The 17,001-nt window shown below is 40.8% G+C and overlaps 1 pseudogene; it reads left to right on the forward strand.

Moving 5' to 3' along the window:
- Window positions 1–15,301: 15,301 nt before the first annotated feature.
- LOC125407185 (large ribosomal subunit protein eL29 pseudogene) lies at window positions 15,302–15,809 on the forward strand (annotated as a pseudogene).
- Window positions 15,810–17,001: the final 1,192 nt, after the last annotated feature.

The following is a 17,001-nucleotide window of genomic DNA, read 5'->3' on the forward strand; positions in this document are numbered from 1 at the left end:
AACATAAGTTTTTGGGACTGCAGGAATGTTAATCTGAGTATTCCATTGCTGTAATAGGTCATGACCCTATAAATTCACTGCAGTATTAGTTACATATGGCCTCAGCCTTCCTCTCTGTCCTTCTGGCCTTATGCATCCAACCCATCTCATGTTTTGTTTCACTTGAGATAGTCATCTAATTCCTAGGAATTGAACATCTGCCTCTTGAAGAGGCCAAATTGGATACCAAGATTCTGGAGTAATGATACTTACATCTGCACCCATGTCTGTTAAGGCCTCAATAATAATGCCATTTATACGTACTCTTAGCTTTGGTCTTTGATCATTTATAGAAGTCTGCCAGAATATACATTTCTTATTTCCTACTGGAGTTTTTGATTTATCCAGATTAGTATGGTTTTTTACAGTAGGCACTGGATTGTTTAATTTTCCTGGTGAGACATGTTCTCCACAATGACTGGGAATGATTGGACCATATTTGATGTGGTGGCTTGCGAGAGGTCCCCAAAGAGTTTCCCGATGGTATTGGGTTGCCTTGTCTGTCTTTTGTCAATCTACATTCATTGGTCCAATACACACCTCCTACATACACCCAAAGGCTGAGTCATCCTATTCTTGGCATTCCAAGAGGAGATAATATTCCTAGGAATTCCTTGTCTATAATCCCTTTGCAGATGTCCTATTCTACCACAATTAAGACATTTGTCATTTTGGTGTCTCCTACATAAGCTTCAATATTATAGTCAAATGTCTCAATATTCGTTGTATGCAAGATCCATTAATCTATTGGTGCTAATATGACTCTTAAAGGACCAAGGATCTTTTTGAATTATAAGTTGGCATTTTCAAAAGCCAAAGATTTAATAGGTACATGTCTAGCTTCTGGTTCTGTTACTCCTATTTGTACATATTTAGCTAATCTTTGTAAAAAGTCACTAAAGTTTTCTCTCTGACTCTGTTTAACCCTAATATATAATTTAATTCTCTTTCCTAGTTCCTGAATCCTGTCCCAAGCACTTAAAGCTACTGTGCTACATAAAAACATGGTGTGTTCATTGTAGAGAGTCTGATCCTGAGGGTCAGAGTAATGTCCCTTGCCACAAATTTGATCTTGGAAAATCTCAAGACCTTTTACTTTTCCCTGTTATTCTAAAATTTTTGCCTCTTCTCTCTAATAACACTTCCAAAGCAGCTGAGGTCCATCTTCTAGGACTGCTGTGATTAACTGAAGATAATCGTGTGGGGTATCCTTATTGCCTGAGGCCCACATTTTTACCATTTTCCTAACAAATGGTGAATGCAATCTGTAAGTCACTATTGCTGTTTAATTTCTTTCAGGTCGCTCATGAGTATAGGTTCCTATGTATAGTCTTTGACTACCTTAGGGTACTTGGTGCCAGAAGATCTTTCAGAGAATACCACTGGATAGGCAGTTAGAACACTAGATAAGACATCCCAGAGCTTGGCACATACTAATGGGACTAAATTATGTTCTTGTACCTTCTCTCTCTGCTCATCAATTTTGATAAATTCCTCAATCTTTTCAAATCTTTTTACCACTGCCTTTTGTAAAGTTTGGATATCCTGTCCAGTGTTCTGTTCTAATGCCCTCAATAACATCTCATGCTTGGACATAATTTTGATGGCACACATATTACCTTCCTGGAGAGACACCCTATCTGCCAATCTATCATAACTGTTCAATAGATACTGATTATTACATTCAACAGCATGAATTCTCTCAGACAATGTCTCAGCATCCTCCATCACTGACTGGGTTTTGTCTGTCAAATTGGTAGCATCCCTCTCCAGAGTGCTGATTTTCTCTTTTAGTTGTCATTATCAGTCTGTAAAAACTGTATCATTTCTAAAAGTGCCTCATTCTTGGCTCTATTATCAAACCATTTTTAATGAGATAATATAAAAAGCAAAGCTAATCCCTAGAATCAGATAAAGGGATGTAGGAGGAAAATCACATAAACCTTGCAGAATATTATCCATAGTACAAGGAAAAAAGCTATTGAATTCTTGGGTCATTAAATTATTGGTTATTTTAACCTTATAAATCTCACATGTCTATCCTAAGGTGATTATAGTGAGTTGGAGTAGACAAAATAACCTTTACTGGCCAGCAGGTGTCATAGTAATAGCCATGTGGCCAGGAAATCCAAGCCGTGAACTGTCCAAATTGGTTTAGACACTGAAAAATACACTCAAACTAAGAGCAGTTATTAAGAGGACCAAAGCAATGTCCAGAGTTGGTGAACAGTATAAAGAGAAAACCCAGAGCCTTCCATCAGTGTGACTCACAGACTGTGCACTCTGTGGGATTCCCGGTGGGGGACCACACAGCTGTAGGCGGAGCCAATGGCAGGGAAGGTGCACACGTGGCTGCTGCAGGAGGTACTGAAAAATGGGTTTACTGGTCCCCATGACCCACGATTTGGGTGCCAGATGTTGGGTTGAGGATGCTGGTCAAAGAATTCCAAGCTGACTCCAAAAGATTCCAATTACATTTCTTTATTATAAGGGGCAAACTCATAGAACAGGAACAAGTAGTCCAACCTCAGGTGTGTAACATGGGAACCAGAGAGAGAGAGAGAGCACGTGAGCCTTGGGCAGGCCAGCAGTTTTCTCTGGGTATCCAAAAGGTCATGCCCTAAACTGGTCCAACCTCTTAAAGATCATTGGCTGACTGAGGTTTCCCATCAAGGCTGTATTTACATACTTAAGAATATATGTGTCTATACATGTATATATACATATATGGATCTGTAAGAGTAGTTAAAGAAAATTAGGTCAAAACTTCAGAGAGATGAAGGACGGTACATGGGGACATTTAGAAGAGGAAAGGAAAGATTATGTTATAATCTCAAAATATTTTACAAATTATTTTAAAGAGAAAGTAGTCTTTACTCCCTTTCTCTCTGAAACCACCAGTTGTTCATAGCTCCTCAGTTAGTGTTGGGGATCATGAGCTCTTTCCCACTCCATGCTGGAATGTTGGCTTCTGCTCTTGTGCAGAAAGCCACAGCTGCCATGAGCTCATGAGTGTCCAGATGATTCTTTTAATTCCACCCTCCGTGCCTCTGGCTCTTCTGCTCTCTCTTCACAATGATCCCTGATCCTTGGGGAGGTGGTGATATAATGTCTCACTTGGGAGTGAGCATTCCACTAACAATAATTCTCTGTCTTGTGAGTTTCTGTATTAACCATTACCCACTACACAAAGACTCTCTGAGAGCTCCTAAATCTATGGGTATAAAGGTATGGATTTAGAGGGCAATTAGCTACTCCCTCCATTCAGGAGAATTAAAGTAGTAAGTTTGCCCCCAGTCTATAACCCCACCAAACATGGGCTCTTGAGACCTTACAGTAGCAGGTTTGTGTTTACTTTCAATCCAATCAGTGGTTACATTGAAAACATTCCACCACCACTGCACCCATATCTTGTCATGTAGGATATTTTTGTAGTCTATGGGGTCCACAGCTAAATAAAATTATTGATGACATTTTCTTCCAACATTCCATACAGCACCTTTTGGTACTATGAAAGCCAGCCAACAGGAACGTCATTTCCTGGTCAGTACCAACTTTGTTTCTACATTATGTGTAATCAATTTATGTGGTGTCTTCAGGAATAGGGCCATACCATTAAGAGCAATAGCAATAATGTGTGTTATGGGACACCTCTGACCAACAACCGGAAAGGAAATATCCCTCACCTGGTATGAGGTTCATTTGGAAACCTGTGGCTTCAGGGAGAAGCATTATCTCCTGGGTAAAGCAATTCCAGTTGAACTCTTTTTATATATTTCATGTAAACATTTAGTATATTTCATAAAAAAGGCATTTATCTTATATACAAAAAAGTATAAATACATATAAAAGTATAAGTACATATATAAGTATGTGTATATATGTATTCATATCCTCTTTTTATATGAAACAGATATAAAATATAAAAAATATATGACTTGTAAAATAGTAAATTTTAATACAGCCTTTTCAAACACTTACTCTTACTGATCCCTTTCCTATTGCAAGGGGAGTGGGGCTATGTTTGTTCCGGCCGCCCAGCTAGCTTAAACCCGAAATAACCACACAGAAACTGTATTCATTAAAACACTGCTTGACCCATTAGCTCTAGTTTCTTATTGACTAATTTTTACATCTTTATTTAACCCATTTCTATTTATCTGTGTATCGCCATGTGACTGTGGTTTACCAGCAATATTCTAACCAGCATCCGTCTCATGCAGAATATCCATGATGTCTCTCATTCTGCCCTTCTTCCCAGCATTCAGTTCTGTCTTCTCCACCTATCTAAGTTCTGCCCTATCAGGCCCAAAGCAGTTTCTTTATTCATTAACCAATGAACGTGATGTGTGAACAGAAGAACCTCCTACATCATTTCCCCTTTTCTGTTTAAACTTAAAGGAAGGCTTTAACTTTAACATAGTAAAACTATATATATATATATATATATATATATAGTTATATATAGTTATATATATAGCTATATATACAGTTATTAAGCAAGAATTACAGTTGTAATATTTATATCTACTTTATCTTTTATCATAACTAAGGAAAACTTTAACTATCTATCTAGTCTTTAACTCCATCAACGACTCCAGAAATATATAATATTAGTTAAGTAAACACGAAGTGCTTACTTAGAGTTCCAAAATTCTAGAATTGACATAGACAGCTTGCTGCCTGGACAGTCACCCAAAGTTCTTTTGTACCATTGGGGCATCCATCTTCAGCCTACAGGCCCATAGTTTTCAGCAGACTTTTCAATGAAGCAGGAAAATTTAAGGACAGTTCCACCTATATTGACAGTTTTAGTTACTTTCTTCTGTGTTCTGCCAAATGTCTTGCAAACTCTTTTATGAAGCAGGAACCCCAAAGGATCATTTCACCTTTAGACAAGTTTAGCAGTCATCTCTTTGTGGGTACTGCATGTCCAGTGAACCAGTCCAGGCAAGAGCAGTTTCTTGCCCAAATGGCTAGCAAACTCCATAAGGAGCCTCTTCAATGTCCATCTTCCTCTTGAAGTAGCTGGTGCTGTCAGGAGCAGATACATCTCATTGTCTTGAAAAGTCCTAGTTATTAAAACATTTAAATGCCATTATTCTGAAGGTCTCTGAAAGACTTGAAGAATACCAAATTTAACTGAAATATATCTCTATACATCTAGAAAATCTAACTAACATGACTACAAGTTTGACTATTAAAGATTACTCTCTTTTAACCTATATTTTTAATTATACATTACATTTTTAATTACATTACATTACACAATCACAATACCTTCGTCAAGATCAGAAATGCATATACATATAGCAAAATTGACATTAAATTTGTGTTAATAAAGCAAGATCCACACCAATGCTTTTATTCCTGCAGGATGGGCTTTCAAACCAGTCAGAAAGTTCTTCGTTACACTGAAAACATTTGTACATCCCAGGTTTGTACCTATGATGGGAAAAGGACACCCAGGAGACCATGTCAATGAACAGTTTATTCAGAGAAGGCAAGGGGCATATATACCCTAGGAAGAAGAGCTGGTTGGATTCATGTGGTGGTATATCATTGGTTGGGGCAAGAACATTGAGAACACTTCATGTGCATACTCTGGGGCAGCAAGAGCCAGGGTAAGGAAACATATGAGGTCAAAGAAGTCTATTGGTATACTCAGCAACAGCAAAACCCAGGGTAAGGAAACTTATGCAGTCAAAGAAATCCATCCTGGGATGTTTTGGTGGTCAGATAATCAGCAACCAGTTGCTGTATGCTTGGTGATGTGTGAGTCTAATAGTTGCAACATGCATTGGGCATCAGGGCAACTCGACACTTGGGGAAGGCTAACTGCTGGGATCTGCTGGCACCTGCACAAAGCAGGAAGCAGCCAAACTCCTGCTGCTCTCAGGATGTTTAACCCATGGTTTTAAGCATGTTTTGAGCCCTTCCTAGCTTCAGGCCAGCCCCACCCACCAGCAGTGCATGAGGGTTCTCCATCCCCCACATCCTCACCAGTATTTGCTGCATTTGTCTTCTTAGTCTTGGCCATTCCAAGTAGGTTAAAATGAGAAGTGAAAGTAGTTTTAATTTGCCTTTCCATGATGGCTAAAAATTATAAGCACTTTAAAAAAATATTTTTTAGCCTTCTGTCTGAGAACTCTCTGTTCAGTTCCATGATCTGCTTTTCGATTGAGTTGTTCTCTTGGTGCATATCTGTTTTTTAAGTTCCTTGCACATCCTAGACAACAGTTCTCTGTAACTGTCTAGCTGCCATCAGTTTTTTTTTCCCATGCTGTAGACTTTTTCTTGACTTGACAGACAGATTTTTGTGCCATGTAAGAGTCTTCTCAGTTTCACAGATCCCACTTGTTGACTGTGGGTCAGCTACAGAAAGTCCTAAACGGAGCCTATAGCCTGAAGTAAATTCCCTACTCTTCTAGATTTTTCAGAGTTTCTGGTCTGTATCTCCAACTTTTGAGTAGACTCTAAAGCCCAGCAACAGTTCATTCTTCCAGGTAACCTCTAGGTCTGTGCATGAAGGTTAGAAAATTCTTTGCCCAAGCTTGTATACAAACTAGAAACTCGAGGGAGCATCAGTTTAATATTCACAAATGTTGTACTGAAAGATTCATAAGCAGTCAATAAGAATTACGTACTCTGAGCAAACTAAATTTTCTCACTGTATTAAATATATGAAACTTGTGGTTGACAAATTGGAGGTAGCAGAGCCAATTGCAGAAGTAATCACACCTAGAATGAAGATATTAGTTCTTTCAGAACACTCATATTTCACAGCAGGATGCTCTTTTTGTTCTACTGATCCCTGATTGCCTATTTTACATTTTACCAACCTGCTATATCTAATCCATAACAGTAATCCAAAAAAACTTAGAGAGTGAGGAGCTACATATTCACAAGACCACTAATGGACCTTTGACAACCACTCAGCCTTTCCCTGCCGCTACCCCAAGAACCATGGCGTATACGTATGGTGTATAATAATAAAATAGGATGATTTTGATAAATTATGTATTTTATGCAGGACTTCTGTCCTACTGAATATTTTTATAAAGTATTACAAATGTATATATAAGGGATGAATAATTATTTAAAACTGTGGAGAGAATGTAGGATGGCTTCGAGCAGTCTTGGTGTCACCCCTATCCTAACCATTCTACCTTTGTCATCTCATGAGTCTCCTTTGGTCAGCTGTAGTTACAAAGGTCTTCCCACCTGCTCTTCCCTGGGCCTTGAAGGGGATGCTCTAGAGGTCCTATTTAAGGCTGAGCATACAACAGTCACCTATTATTAGGATTTTGAGAGATTCCAAATCTCTGCCTTAACCATTGCCCAATAAAAAGACAGCCTTCTTTGGCCAAGACTGGGAACAGAACTGGTCTATGGGTGTCAACATAAATTTGTAGAAGGCAGTTTTATTACATGTCTACTTAGTAAGCATCAGTAACCAACCCTCCAACAGGACCCGTGCCACCATGTCACATGTGTTTGGGTGTCAAATAGAATCAAGAGAAGTTGGTTACCCCCAGAATGGTCATGTCACTCTTTCTCCAAATCCAGTTATTTTAATACAAAGAAAATCCCCATGACATAATTTTGGGAAAGTAAAGAAATCTGTAATTGAAAAGGAGTTATCGAATGTTCAGGGTCTATAATTGGAATGTTGAGGACCCAGTGCAGAGGCAACCACCTGCTGCTCAGTATTCCTTAGGCCACTCTGATGTTGTCCGTTATGGATCCTTGGTGCCGACTTGCCCAACCCTCCTCCTATCACATGACGTGCCTGTATTGAAGATCAAGCAATCTTTCTCAGGGGAGTCATGCTACCAATATATTGATTCAAGTTCTGGAAAATACAGCTCTCTCTTTTTGGCACTTTTGTTTTTGCCACAAGTTCATTGAGTTTACTAACTGTGAGGTTTTGAGTATCATAGGCAACCTGCGAACTTAGAAACCTAAGGGAGAATTATTTTGGATCACCTTTTGATTAGTTGATTAAAAGTCATTGCCTCTGCCACCCAAGAGGGGATTCAGAGGTGTAAAGCTCATCCATGGTTCCTTTATTAGAAAACTGACAACATCATGAACCAAAGTGACTCAGGTCATGAGTCAGAATGAACACCCTCATTCTCTTTAAAGCTTGGTCTCTCTACCGCTAGGTTGTCAACTCAGGTGCAGAAAAGTAGGATGTTCAGGTTTTAGAGGTTCATTGGTTTCATATTTTTCTGGACAAAAAACGAAAGGATAGACACTTTAAAAAAATGTTGTTCTTGGAAAGTCATCATTATTAGTGCTAGTGAGATAAAAAATATTATAGAAGTTTTTCAAATAGCCACTTTAAAACATGAGAAAGTTTTAGAAAGCTTAGTTAGAAGGTACAGCTAATAGTTACTGAATATGTATTATATAGCAGCTTTTGGCTGTGCACTGTACAACTGGATACTTACAAAGTATCTTTCCAGGACGGGTGGGTTGTTCACCTAGCATGCACAGTGTCCTGTGTCCCATTCCCTGTACCATGTAAAAGCAGGCATGGGCCTGTAATCTCATGTTGCAGTGATGGAGGGAGGATGTTAGAGCATTCATGGCCATTCTCAGCTACACAGCAAGTTCGAGACCAGCTTTACCTACACCAAACCTTATCTCCAAACTAACAGCAGAGTGTTCTTCCAGTTTACAGAGAAGCCTGAGGCTTGGAGAGGAGAGGTAACGTGACTCAGACACAAATGTCAGAAGCAGGAAACAAACTCAGGACTTTTAGCTCAGCTTCTTCCACACTGTGAAATTAGCAACCTTTGGTTCTGAACAATCCAGTTTTCTCACTTATCCGCAAGGTTAGGTCTGGCATTCACAACACTTTTCAGTTAGCTGTGTTCTGCAAGTCATCTGTTCTGCTCTTTGTAAAAGAAAAGGAAAAGAAGGAAGGAAGGAAGGAAGGAAGGAAGAGAGGGAGGGAAGGAGGGAGGGAGGGAGAGAGGGAGGGAGGGAGGAAGGAAGGAAGGAAGGAAAGAAGGAAGGAAGGAAGGAAGGAAGGAACTTTTCAAATTTAACTATTAGCAACAAAACAGATGCAAGTGTCAGAACATGAACCTTTTCCAGATGACATCAATTAAAGGATGAGATGTAAGTGTGGATAAAAGAATTTAGCGGACACAGGTTAATAGACTCTAACTTTAAAAAATTTAAAAAAAAAAGGTCGCTTGGATTATCTGTTTCTTCAGTTTTACAGCTTTCCAAAGCAAATCCCATCAAAAGAGTCTGAAGTTTCCATCCCGCTGAGGCATTGGAATCCCTTGATGCTTAGTGTACAAGCATCCTCACTCTCCCTGCGGGTGGTCTCTTTGCTGGGACACATTTTGTTTGATATAAGCTCCTTGTCTGTCTGTGCTGTTGTCCCCTGTGTGCCTTACACAATAGTTCCCATCTGAGTTGTTGGCTGTACAGCTTCAAGGCCTAGCCCTGCAGATGCAAACAACTCACGAGAAAAGATTTTTTTTTGTATTTTTCAAGTTCAAATTTAATCTTTAGTAATTTCATACTTGATTACAATTCATAAGTTATAGCATATTCAATGTTCTCCATCCCATTTAGACTCCTCCCAGACTCTCCCCACCCCTGACATCTTTCTCCCTACCAAATGACTCTTTTATTCTCTATGGAAAATAGATTTATTTCCTACAGTAGATTCTGATTACCATTTCCCCTTCCCCAACTCTTCCAAGATCCTGCCCATCTCCACCTCCCCTCCCCTCCCATTCGAATCCACACCCTGTCTCTTTCATTGGGGGGTGGGGTAGAAAAAAAGTAGGGGGGAACAGGAGGAGAGGGGAGAGGAAACAGGAGGAGAGAAGGGAGGGAAAACTGTGGTTGGTATGTAAAATAAATTTAAAAATTTAAAATAAAAAACAAACAAATGAACAAAAAACAAACAGGCATTTAAAAGAATAATAATAAATAAAACAAAACAAAAACAGATACAGAAGAGACAGAAAAAATCAGTGTGAAGTACTCTGTCAGCCTTTTAAAGCTCCTAATGGTCTATCATAGTAATGGGATTTGTTTCCAGTATCCACAGCAGGGGCATAGACTGAGACCCAGGATACCTCATGTCCTCTTCTGAACACTGCAAGCAAGAACACACACACACACACACACACACACACACACACACACACACACACCACACATACACACAACACACATACAGAACACACAAAACACACACTACATACACATACCACCAACACACATAGAAAGTACATACACAAAAAACAAACACCACACACACACAAACATGCTCACAGAGGTCTGCCTGCCCTTGTCTCCTGAGTACTGGTATTAAAGGCATGCACAACCACTGCTTGGCTTGGACTTTTTAAGTAACAATGGAAGAAAGACAATGAACTGGATGGCTCTATTTTATAGACTGGAAACCCAAGGAATGTTGACGTCTCCAAAACTCTTATATAAACTTTCTAGTTTTTAAATGAAACAATTAAGACTCGAAGATTATTGAAGTTTTTATTTAAAAATGGAGAAAATAATAAAAATGCACATAAATTGCCCAATACAAGGCTTGGTTTAACAATGCCATCTATCAGATGAAAGGGATGACAAAGACAGCAGCAGAGATAAAAGAAAGATTAAGTCAATGGGAAATAGTCATTGACTGAAACTAAAAGTCATTGTAATATGAGGCAAAGGCTCTCGCCTCATAGGATATTTTGACAAAAACCTCATTATCATAGGGCGACTTACTTTCAAGTGCTGGAAGTGATTGAAATAAAGGAGAGATGCGAAGGCAATAATGTATGTCCACATGGGGTGGGTGCACAGCTGTCTGCTTCATTCAATAAGACTTGATTAAATTCCAGGCTGAATCCCCGGCCTCAGGTTATTGCAGGTAAAGAGTCCTAGCCCTATATTAACATTCTCAAGCGTCTGCCGCAGACTGAAGGAGCCATGGGGGTGAAGGCCAAGGTGGTTCTTGTGAAATAGAAAATGTAACTGTTGACAGGCAGATGAGAGGCAGAGAGAAACTGATAGGTATGATGGAGACAGGTGCTGCAAATGAGAGCCTGTAGAACTCACGTGAGCACGGAGCTGTGGCCGTCTGAGAGGTTCCAGAAGGTGATGTGGCCAGAGTACAGGCTACCTGCCTGGGATAGAAGCTCTCTATAAGGCCATAGATCTTAGCACGGGCTCTGCTCAAACAACACTCTTTGGTTTATCCTGAGCCCAATCACCACATCTGAACTGACAGAACCACAAGCTCTTTCCTGGCGTTTTCTTGCTAAATATCCATTTCACGTTTCCTTTAAAGAAAGCTCTTAGAAACTCCACCAACATTACTAATCACGTACTGAGCCGACATGGGTTGGATGACCTTCATTTCTTGCTCGGGTTCTGAATCGGTTGTGTGCATTCCCTTTTGATCTGCTCAACAGTCAATATTCTCAAAAGCCAAGGCATTTAATTAAAGCCAAGTTATAATAGCCACTCGGTTAGATGAGGAGAAATAATTAGATCACGAATTTAACCTTTATGCAACTTCATTCCAACAGGCCACTTCCCTATTCTGAAGAATCTAAAGGAAGCTGAAAGCCTGCCATTACTACCTACTTGATCTCAACCCTGTCACGGTTCTTTTGCTTTGCAAACCTTTGCGTCACATTGTTGATATCAGAGCAATCCTCCTGCGCAGAGCGCCTGTGCCCTGGATGCTATTACAGTTTTCATAAACCTCCTGTCAGGCACTCACTAGAACAACATGATTCAGTAACAAATTCTGCTTTACTTTAGCAAATAGGAAGCTGAAGCTGGGCGAACATACATAACTTTCTATGGATAGACCCATCAACAAGAAGTGGAATAGTCAGCTTGGATTTGAAATCCACTAATGTTCCCGACATGCCGCGGTCTGTCCATCACAGGCGATTACAGTGGGCTTTCAATCTTATTACTAATACGGCTCAAGTAACTTCTTCATGTGATCTTTAACTAGCACCACATGCCTTTGTTATTTACAGAGGAATAAAAATTACCTTGCCAAACAATATGTTTCTAATATGTTCACAAAAAATTGTATACCAAACCCTTTGTGGATACAAAACAAGATAAAGATTGGTCGCAGTTTAATGACAGCAGCCCTTTATCTGCTAATCTTCCTTCCTGCTTGTTCTGCTTCCATAGATTGGGATAGTTTAAGTGTGGAGAACCATAAAAGCCACTTCCTAGTCAACCACTAACTCTATTAGTCCTGAGCAAGGACTTCTTACTTCTCCTTACTGATGTAGGATGTCCCTTTATATGCTGTATGTATGTGTCTCTCTTATTGGTTAATGAATAAAGCTGTTCTGGCCAGTGGCCAGGCAGAATAGAGCCAAGCTGGAAATCCAAACAAAAATACAGAGATAAAGAAGGCAGAGTTGGGGAGACACCACATAGCCTATAAAGGACGAACATTTCAGGGCATCGCCAGTGAGTCATGGCCATGTGGTGATACACAGACTAGCAGACAATGGTTAATTTAATTGGCCACTGGCCAAACAATTACAATTAATATTAAGCCTTTGAGTGATTCTCTTAGAAATGTCTGCGTGGACTGCAGGCAGGGAGAAACCGGTCCAAGGGAACCAGGTGAGATGGAGAAAGCCACCATTTACACCTTACTCTTAAACAAATCATTAGATTTATTATTCTACCCAAAGTAGTTCTGGAACTAAGATGCACTTAACAGAGGTTAAACATAGATGCACTAGAAATCGAAAGACTTCTTTGCTCTTTATGTTTTCAGTTTGCCCTTCCTTAACATACTAGTCCCTTGAAGCTGGGTTTCTTTTCCCTTGCTTCAATTTGACAATGATTTGAAAGGTTTAATTCATTTTGTTCCTTTTCTATGTCAAAACCACAATTTCACAGGCAGAAACAGATGTCCTCTCGTCTCCCGTGATACACTTATTGTTAAAGTGGGTGGCACTTTAACAATACCGCCCTTGATGAGAAACGAGGCAACCCATCACAGAGAGCTCTTCTATTTCCACAGTCATAGTTCATGAGGTGGTAAAGAATGCAGGGACCTTTTAGGGCCAGGCTGGTGACATTACAAAAACCATACAGTCTCAGCAGTACAGCATAAGAGCTCTCCCTAGGCTCTGCAAGAGGAATCGCTGCAATTCAAAACCCAGAAGCTAAAGTGGTTTTCTTTTCCTTTTTTTTTCTTTCCTGGTTTAATAGGCTATGGGGCAAGCTTATATGCATGGATTCACCCCGAGGTTTCCGTCAAATGTTAGGGCCCCTAATGAGACACAGACCTCATGACTCAAGTCATGATATTTGCCTACATTTATTCTTAGTAAGAATGTAGGAGGAAGCTGTGAAACTCTGAGTGGATGAAGTGGTCTGAAATTAGCTAAATTACATGCAAGCTTGGAAAGACTCAACACGCATTTGTTGAAACTGGACAGAGCAGATATATCAGGGTGAATAATTTCTCAGTAGACAATATAAACTATAGTTCAAGTTCAATAGGGATAATAGTTAAACCAAAAGGAAGCAAGGATTTGGGCATGTGACTGGAGTTTAGACATTCCCTTTGAGTCAAAATATAAATGTGTGTGAGGGGAAAAAAATCGTTGGTACCTTAAAGGAATCAAGAAGTGTGGACTGAAATTATATGAGGAAAACTCGATGCCTGTCCATATCAGTACACTGCAGATCAATAGTTCCCAGCCCTGCTATGCTTATGAGATTAAGGGATCGACGATGTAAGAAATTGGAATTGAAAAAATTAATTTTTAGCAAACATTGGTGTACTACAAATAACTGAAAGTTATCTGTCTTAACCTAAATGGGGGAAGGGCTATATTAAAGCAATCATTTACCTAAGACAGAATTGGCCACTGTCAACTGCTGGATTTTAAGACAAACATGTACAGTAGAAGTATGGCCTCTTACTCATTACCATCTTAGACCTTTACGGAGAATTTTTCAAATACGTTTTCTTAGTCAATGTTATAAGAATTCTATGACCAATCATGTTGGGTGTCATTACCTCTGTGTGCATGGGGAAGGTCCAAAGCTCAGGATCTCAGCCAATCCCTACTAGTGAGAGGCAGAGCTGAGAGTTCGGACAGCTTGTGACCGCTAACTAAAGGAACGTGGTTGAAAACGTTCTCTGAAGTCTGCCCAGATGGGATCCATTCTGCATGTGGGCCCACCTCCATGCTTATGTGAACCCCACCTTCAGCTTAACAGTTTTCCAAGAGTCGATCCCACTTCTAATCCTGTGTTTGTTTGGAGACAGGATCTTGCTGTGTGGCCCAGGCATGCCTCAAACTCACGAACCTCTTGCTTAGTCTCCTGCCGATTAAAGGCAGATACCACTCTCCCAACTGCCATGTCTTAAGAGGGATTTTTATAGACCGAAAAGTATGAAGACTTTCTAGCCAACCTCCCCTCATTTTCAGAAGCATCATTGTCCTTTCTATTTGTCTGCAAAGGACCTCAGTCACTAGACTACGTGATACCCCAATAATTTTGGTTCAGGGAAAGAATAATGACCTAGAAATAAGTTTGACTGGAGGGCCTAGTAACCAAGGTACATCATTTTATGTCTAACCCAGAGGTCACTGTCAAAATGAACTGTCCAAGAACTGGGCTCTAAGATTAGAAACAAGAGCTGTCCTGTTTTGACCCCTCTGAACTCCGAATGTATTGGAACCGCCCCAGGTATCTGCACTGCTCTTGGTACCAACATATGGTGGTAGGGTCATCTTAAAGACTGGATACCCTCCAGGGAAGTTCCAGATCTAGGTAGGTGACAAAATCAACTTGTAACTACCAACCTTGGTTTGTGTGGTGTCTGTTCTCTGGAAACAGGAGGCGAGAGATGAAATCACCAATGGGCCTGCTGCGTCACAGGCCGCTTATTTCCCTGGGAACACCCAAGTGTGAATGGAAGCAGCTTATTAGGAGACAAAGGCATGTCATTTAAATGGCAATTTCCTACTGCACTCTCCTTCTCCCACTCACTCCTAATTTCAGAGACACAGGCGAGCCTCGGTTGTAAAATGTCACTGCTCATCTGCCTGATGAGGTCTATTTGGGGCTTCTGCTTCAGAGTCTGTCATGGTAAGCATGGTGCTGCTCTTAAGATGCCCCTCTTGGAATTTATCTTAAAAGTGTGAGGGGTCTCAGGAGCCACCGGTTACCGTCCAGCCATGGACACAACTACACACAACCAGTCCTGGAAATGGCACAGAAATGGCATCAAGAAACCGCGGTCACAAAGATACTAATCTCTCAAGGGGATCGACCCCAAGTTCCTGAGGAACATGCGCTTTGCTAAGAAGCATAACAAAAAAGGCCTGAAGAAGATGCAGGCGAATAATGCAAAGGCCATGAGTGCCCGAGTAGAGACCATCAAGGCCCTGGTGAAGCCCAAGGTGGTGAAGCCCAAGGTGCCAAAAGGCCCCACCCGCAAACTCACCCCAAGCTTGGGAAGCGGATTAGAAGCTATATGGCCAGGGGTCGTAGGCTCCAAAAAACAAAACCCAAGGTTCAAGCCAAGGCAGAGGCCTCAGGTGCAGCTCAGGCTCCCAAAGGTGCCCAGGCCCCTGTGAAGGCCCCATAAAAAAGGTCTCAGTCTGCCAATGTGAAGACAGATGGACTGGTGTCAATATCTACACAGTATTTGCAGATGATCAAGACCTTATGCTGTTTTTACAAATAAACTTGAGGCAAGATCTAAAAAAAAAAAAGTGTGAGGGGGTGGAGGCGGGGCAGAGTGGGGCTGGGAGTGGGGTTACCACGGAAACATATCTCAGGGTATGTCTGTAAGGGGGTTTCTAGAAAGGTTTGCTGCAGAGGGAAGACTCACTGTGAAGGTAGGAGGCCCTGTTTCACAGGCTGGGGTCTTGGACTGATGATAAAGGAGTGAGCTGAGCACCAGTATTAATCTCACACTGGTTCTTGGCTGCAGACGTAATGTGACCAAGCGCCTCATCCTTCTGCACCATGATGGATGCGTTCACAAGTGTAAAGCACAAAAAGCACTCCCATCTTACTCTGGTTTCTCAACTATTCGGACATAGCAACAAGAGAAGAAGCTATGATAGCCATTAAAGCCATGAGAGGTTAATCATAGTGCAGGGCCTAACTTTCCAATTCCAGCCAGGTCAATAGGAAAACGAAGTGAAAGCTTTTGGTTTGAGATGTTGACATTGGTGTCCATAGGCACTTTTCTTCCATACTCAACTCCATTAAGATAAAAAACCCAATATGGTATCCATTCACTAATGGTGCTAAGTAAAGGGCCAGGACTAAAGCACCCGTCCAGTACAGAACTCAAGTGGGATTTTAAAGCCAGAAACAAAGGACACACTTTTGTAAACACTCAGGAAGAGATAACAGCAAGGAGTGACTGAATTTTTAACATCACATTCTCAGGATAAATAATTATGGAAATGTAAGGATGCTGTTTCCTATGTACAAAGAGCTTATGGGAAAGTGACCAAGTCTCAGTTGCCTGCCTGCTCTCTGTCTTCCTTCCATGAGGAGCAATAGAATTTGCTCATAGGCTAAGAGAATCCTCCTCTAAGCAGATGGAACCACCCCCAAAGATGGGGCTCAGGACGTTCCAAATGCTTTGGGCCGTGAAGGGATTGTACAAAGAAAGCAGCACTTTTTACAGTGAAGGGGGACGTCAACGATAATTATTCTGAGTCGACAGATATAAATGTGGACTACAGAGGGCAAACCCAGCACCACTCAGACACTGATGCTTGCAGCCTTGGGGACACGGAGTGGGTGCTGAAGCAATCACTCACGAGGCTCAGTCTTTTACCACAATGTGGCATCGAGTATTGTCATTTTCTGTGTGCTAGGGGAAACAAAGACAGGGAACATTGCGCTAACGGAAATCCGACACCTATGCTTTTGGAATATGCTCTC

This window comes from Myodes glareolus, chromosome 19 (genome assembly GCF_982192425.1).
Source record: "Myodes glareolus chromosome 19, mMyoGla1.1, whole genome shotgun sequence".
Classification (NCBI taxonomy): domain Eukaryota; kingdom Metazoa; phylum Chordata; class Mammalia; order Rodentia; family Cricetidae; genus Myodes; species Myodes glareolus.